Source organism: Lipotes vexillifer, unplaced genomic scaffold (assembly GCF_000442215.2).
Source record: "Lipotes vexillifer unplaced genomic scaffold, Lipotes_vexillifer_v1.1 scaffold591, whole genome shotgun sequence".
Classification (NCBI taxonomy): Eukaryota; Metazoa; Chordata; class Mammalia; order Artiodactyla; family Lipotidae; genus Lipotes; species Lipotes vexillifer.
The window spans coordinates 2,189,416-2,195,620 of NW_006791954.1; positions in this window are offsets into that span (position 1 = coordinate 2,189,416).

Here is a 6,205-nt window from a genome sequence, read left to right on the forward strand (position 1 = left end):
GACAGGCTTTCATGCCTGGGGGACTGAAAGACCCAGAAACCCCACATGAGCCTGGGGCAAGGAAGCCTTTGCTGAGCTGGACTCCACCCTGGCCTTCCACCAGCTGGCCAAAAAGTCTCTGGAAACCTCTTAGCGGAAAGTAATCTGGGCCTAAGTTCTGAGCAGGAGGCTCCTGGCCTTTTGGCCGTGATACAGGCCTGCCCAGCGCCACTGTCCCCTGGTCCAAATCCCAATTCAGCTCTGCCACCCACTAAGGCCAAAAAAACAAAAAAATCAGCTCAATTTCAAAGGTTTCCTCTCACCCTCAGTCTTCTCTACACTTATCAAGGGCTTCCTCTCTCCAGGGGCCCAACTGACCTGCCCTCTTGATTAGGAGTGGGGGGTCCCTCCTGGAAGACCCTTGGTTCCCCCATCAAGTGGACTGGCTCAGGGCTAGGGGCCAGTCCTCCTCCATCCAAGTCAGCCTCCACCCTGAGCATAAGAGTCAAGTCTGGACACTTACCCGGTCAATCCCTTCCAGCTTGGCCCAACTTCTTACAGGACTTGTGGGGGGAGGGGAGCTGGTGAGGAGGCAGCTGAGGGTCTTGGTGGCTCTACTGGGCCTTCCTTCCCCCTTCCCCCTTGACTTTGTCCCCCTTTGCCCATAGCAAACTATCCCAAAAGTCGCTATGACATTTAGATGTCAAATGGATAGGGGTTTTATCTTGAAGTTAGATCGTAAAAATCGCGGAGAAGTCAGACAGATACCCCTCACTGGCTCGAGAAAGTCACGTGAGGTCCATAAAGTTAGTTTTATGGTTTTGGGGAGTTGACACCGCGCGGTATATTTCACATTCTCCAGAATGTTAAGTGACACTTTAACTGCTCGCAGTGGTGGGGAAGGGGGCAGAGGTAGGTGAGCGCTCTCCCAGCCCAGAAGGCGGTGGTGTGGCAGCAGCCCAGGCCCAGCTCTCCCACAGTAAGTCGCTTCCAGTTTTTGCTTTTCCCCTCGCAATTGTGGGGCTTGGAACTGGGGGAAGGAAACCTTGCCTCCGGCAGGACTGTGGGATGATAAGTGCGGGAAATTTAGCCTGATTTTGCACCAAGTTCTGACCAGCTGGGTGTCTGAAGAGGGGCACTCGGGTCCGTCCAATAAGGCCTTTGCAGTCCGGGGTGCCTGGTTTTATTTGCCGGAGTGTCTGAGTCTTTGTGGGGAAAAAGCTTGCATGGGTTCCTTCAGTGCCCTTGGAAATTTAGGGGGCAAGAAGGAGGGGTGTTTACTGCTGAAGGGAGGACCCCGTGTGTGTGGGGGGGCCACTTCACTACTGGGTATCTTCAGACAGACATCTCCCCACCCCCAGGAAAGGAACTTTATGACATTCATTTGTCAGGGGTGTGTGGGAGCGAGCCGCCGGGCACTTTTATCTGGATACATCTGAGCTGAGAAAAAGTCCGGGGAAGGCTAACGCAGCTGCTGTGGGCTGCCTTGCACTGGGGCACTCTCTGGCTTTTAGATCTTTGAACCCCGTGAAAGAGGGTACCCCTGGTTCTCTATGGTCTCATTAGGGCTATCAGGGATGGGGAGCATGGCACCTCTGCACCCAACTTCAGCCTTTTGGTCCCAGGCCAACCTTCTGGCTTGGCTCTATGTAGGGTCCTGAGGTCCAAGCAGGGAGCAGACAGAGGGAAAATTTCCCTCAAATTCCTGGCCAGGAGTGGGGGGAAGGGGAGAGCTTCTTTTTTTATCTGGAGGATGTAGGTGTTTAAGTAGATCCCTGGAAATCCCTCCAGAAATAAAACTTGCTGAAGAACACAGAGCCCCAACTGTCAGGAGAATAAAAAGGGACTTAGGAGCTGGGAGAGAAAATTGGAAAGGTGCTCTTTCCTCTCCTCTCTTCTCCCTTCTCCTTCTCTCCCTACCAGAGTCTAGAGGCCCCTTTGTTTTGTGGCACCACAAACCAGAAGGATTTTATTATTTGACTCCCTGGGGCCCGTTATTTTCTAAGGATAAGTCACCCTCCTTCTAAAAACTGGAGGCCTCTTCCTCACCAAACTGACCTCCCAATTTTAAGACCCATGGGGGGTCAACCACCCTGTCACTCCTGCTTTTGCCAGCCCACCCTCTCTGGATTTAGCTCATCAGTTCCCATTGTCCCTGGAGTTGGTCATGTGGCATCTTAAGGGGCTTCTGATCTTTGGGACAAGGAGTGGGTCACAAGATTCTCCCCATTTCACATTAAAGAACATCTGCACTCTCTCCTAATTTCCTCTCTCTCCTGCAGCTGCTCTCTATTCCCTGAGCTCTGCATTCCCTGCCCAGGCCTGATTTACAGGAGACCTTTCACAGGCTTTGAGTGCAAAGAGGACAGAGGGCTTGGGGTCCTCACCTTACTGTGAAGACACATCTCCCCCGAAACGATGGGGCATTTGTATCCCATGGAGAGGAGACTCTGGTCAGTTCCCAAAGGATGTCGAGCACCATTTAAAATACCAATAAATTTTGGAGGCATAACTTCCACAGGCTTCCACTCTGGACAAGGCAAATGAGTTGAATGAGATGCAAAGGAAGAGTGCAGTGGGCACAGAATCTGACTTGGGGTCTCCTGGGAAACCCCACTCCTATTGTGCCCCTGGTCTCACTCTGATGCCGCCAGCCACCCTCTCTCAGAAACCCCAGACCACCAGGTCTGCCACTAAAGATTTTTTGGCCCCCTCCCACATCAGTCCTGCAAACTCTGATATAGAATATCTGGGGCCAGCGGCCCAGGGACATCTGCTGAGCATATCTAGAGAGACTTTCCGGAGTGGTGAAGAGCAGCTCTGGTGGGGGGTGCCCACTTCTGCTGCAACAGCCAGAACTCTTGAAGGGGCTCCTCCGGCTCTGAACAGATCCTGCCTGGAGAAAACCCCACCCTAGCTGGGTTTTCCTCTTCCCCACTTCAGGTTTTCTGGGCAACTGTCTCCCCTGAACCCCAGCAAGGACGTGTTGGGGGAGAGGATGAGAGTTTTCCAATGGTTTCTGGTGCAAAGGAACTCTCTCTGCCCCAGACCTGTGTCCTCCTCTCCAGTCTTCCTCAGGACGTTCTCCGGGAAAGCTGTTCCCTCTCTCTCCTCTCCCATCTGATTCCCCTCCCCAGCTGGGTCCAGGCCCCAACTCTCTGAGCTGCAGGCCAGAACCCACTAGCCAAATCCTCATGCCCATCCATCTGCACCCTCCACCTGGGCAGGGCAGAGGAGGTCAGCAGCGGGCGGGTAAGGCTACATTATCCCTTTTCCCTCTGAGGCCAGCTTGACCACCACTCAATGGACAATTTAATTTTGTTTTGTTTTATTTGGTTATTTTTTGGGTTTGGTTTTTTGTTTTGTTTCTCCGAGGCTTCGGGGTAGGAGGAAGTATAAAGAAATGTAAACAGGAAAGCCAGCCGGGCCTGGAGTTCCAAGTGCCCATATTTCATCGGCTTCCTCTCGGTAACTGCAACAGGGACACTTAACTCTTCCCTGGCTGTGAGAATTATTCTCTGGGGTTTGGGGAGGGCAGGGAATGGGGGCAGGATCCACGTGGAAGCTCCTCTCTTGGGCTGGTTCCTTTATCCTTGGGGTTTGGATGCTGAGGTGGAAGCCAAGGATTCAGAGCAAGGGAGAAGTGAACCATTCAGCACAGTCCCCCAGACTCAGTGTCTTTCGGGACAGAGCAGAGAAGGCGCTTGCCTGCGTGGGTTTCCCAGCTTGGGGACCAACCCGGCCAACCAAGGAGAACGGGGCTTAGCAAGAACCTTTCCCCTCTTTTAGCAGAGAGCCCACTGGTCACTGTTTCCATTTTTTGGAGTTTCTCAGAGTAATCGGATTTCGAGGCTGGGATCTGCCCACAGCGGGATTTATCGATTGCTGCAGCGCTGTTACACATCCATATTAATTAACCCAGACACCGCCTGGAAACTGAGCTGCTTGGGGTGGGGGAGGGGAGAAATGGGGGCCGTAAAGAGAATGGACATTTCTCAGTAAGCCGTGCCCTGGGTTTCAGATTGGAGAATCGCTCCCCTCAAGAAACACGTGTCTTCCCCAAGCTCCATGTCCCTCGACTTCTCAGCAAGAAGGGTAAGCCTGACTTACTCTCCACAGTCGGACTCCACACACAAGTCTCCTCCGGGGTGGAATTAGACACCTCCCAGGCCCAACACTTCCTAGTCAGAGTTAGTTTGCCCCAGCACTCGGAATGGATGTATCCTCTGGTGGTTGTTCCCAGCACGACCTTTCTAGAGGGGTTAACACCCCCTCCCCACCTTCCTTTCAACTTCCCCAAGGTAGAAGCTTTTTATGGTTTTCTGGCTTGTTTTTAGCGTTTGTTGGTGATGGTAGTGATGTCTTTCCCCTTCCTCCTACCCCTCCCTCCAAAAAGTGATTAAAATCTGTTAAAGGATTTAATTAAGAGAGTTAAATGAAAAGGAAGGAGGCGCAAATGAGTTTGGGGAAAAACCCCACACCAAAAGCTATTCTCAACGATTAAATCGCCATTTTAACAATATAATGGAGTTTGCATCCTGAAAGGGGAAATCAACGCTCATATCTCATCAATAATTCATAGAGTCCGGGATCACGCAGAGGTCAGCAGACAGGGCCGGAGCGCCAGCCTACTTGGGGCTCCGAGCCGCTGCCGCATACATTACGTGCCGCTGGCCGCACCGCCGCTACCTCCATCGCTCCCGGCCGGGTTGGGGGCAGGCCCACAGGTTTAGACCGATTTTTCCCCTCCTTTTGGTGAATTGATTGAGACCCAGATTTCGGGCTCCAAGAGGAAGTGGGGGATTTAGGAGACTGGAGAGGATTGGACTTCGGGCAGTTCTGGACCTGTCGGACCCCGAATATCAGCACCTTTATAACTTTTAATCCCTTTCTCTCCCTCTTCTTTCTCCTTTCTCTATGATTTAGGCGTCCTCTATCCTGTCTTTTCTGTCCCTAAATCTCGTCTTCGCATCTTCCAGCTTTTCCTCCCTAGCTGCACAGCCACGCTCTGGTCTTTCTCTCCGAGTGGATTCGGGCTGAGCCCCCATAGCTGCAGCCTCGCTTGCAGCCTCTGAGCGCGGCGGCTGACTTTGGCTGCAGCGATCCGTGACCTCGGAGCTCAGTGGGGTAGGGACGAATGTGTCTAGAGAGGAAAGGTACTTCGCAGGCCCGAACACCGCTTGCCTAGCCAAGAGATGACCCAGGAAGGCCAGGTGGAGAGGAGGGGATTCAGCCTGAAAAGAAGCGTTTAGGGGAGCCGAAGGGGGATAGTCCCTGCATGTGGGAACATCTCCTCTTTGGGGCTTGGAGACACGATGGAGCATAATCCCTGTATATCGGAGCTTCTGCTTGTTCCAGTCTCTTTTTCTCTCTGTGTGTCTCTCTAACTCTCTCTTTTCTGTTTTCCGACCCCCAAGGGCCCCAAGGAAAGGAGGAACAAAATCCTTCTCTATGAGAAGTGGGGGCTTGGGAAGCGATATTTGGGAGCAAAGGAAACCGAAACAGCGCAGGTCGCCGCAGCGGCCGAGAGGCAGAGGCTGAGGCTGTAACGTCCCCGAGCTGCCAGTAGAGTCCGCCTTAGACCAAGTTCACAGCCAGGCTGGAGCCTCCAAGGCGCCAGCGAGCGGCCGCGCAAGGTGGCCCCGGGCCCGCTGGGCCTCGCAAAGCCTGGACGCTGAGCTCTCTCTCCAGCCTTTTGGGGGCCTATGGCCCCCTCCTCTCCCAAGGAACACTTGCTCCAAGCTCTCTCCACTTTCCACCCCAGAAACACCCCTCTCCAGTTCAGCCCATTCTATGGCTTCCCATATGTCCCCACTCCTGTCAACGGCAACTGCGGTCCCATTCTGGGGGACAAGAATGGAGAGGGGTGGGTCGTCAAGCTCTTCCAGGCATCTAAACATGAGAGAACGGTGAAAATGCGGGAAGTGGTGAAAAAAGCCGGAAGTGGAGTCAGCATCTTTTCCCGAGGAGGAGTTATTGAATAATCGAAAGACTGACTCCTCTTCTCCAGGCCTAAGGCCCTTAGTGGGGGCGGGGGAGGAAGGGCAGGGAAGACGTTTTGCGTTTGGGTTTCTGCAGCCGGCGCAGCAGAATGAGACCCTGGGCCGTGAGGCCAGTGTTATTGCCCGAGGGGTCGCAAAGTTGGAGGGTCAAAAGTTTAGAGCGTGCGTGAGCCGGCCGCAGCGGCGTCTAGTGGCTGGGGCGGGGTGGAAGAGGGGAGGAGGCA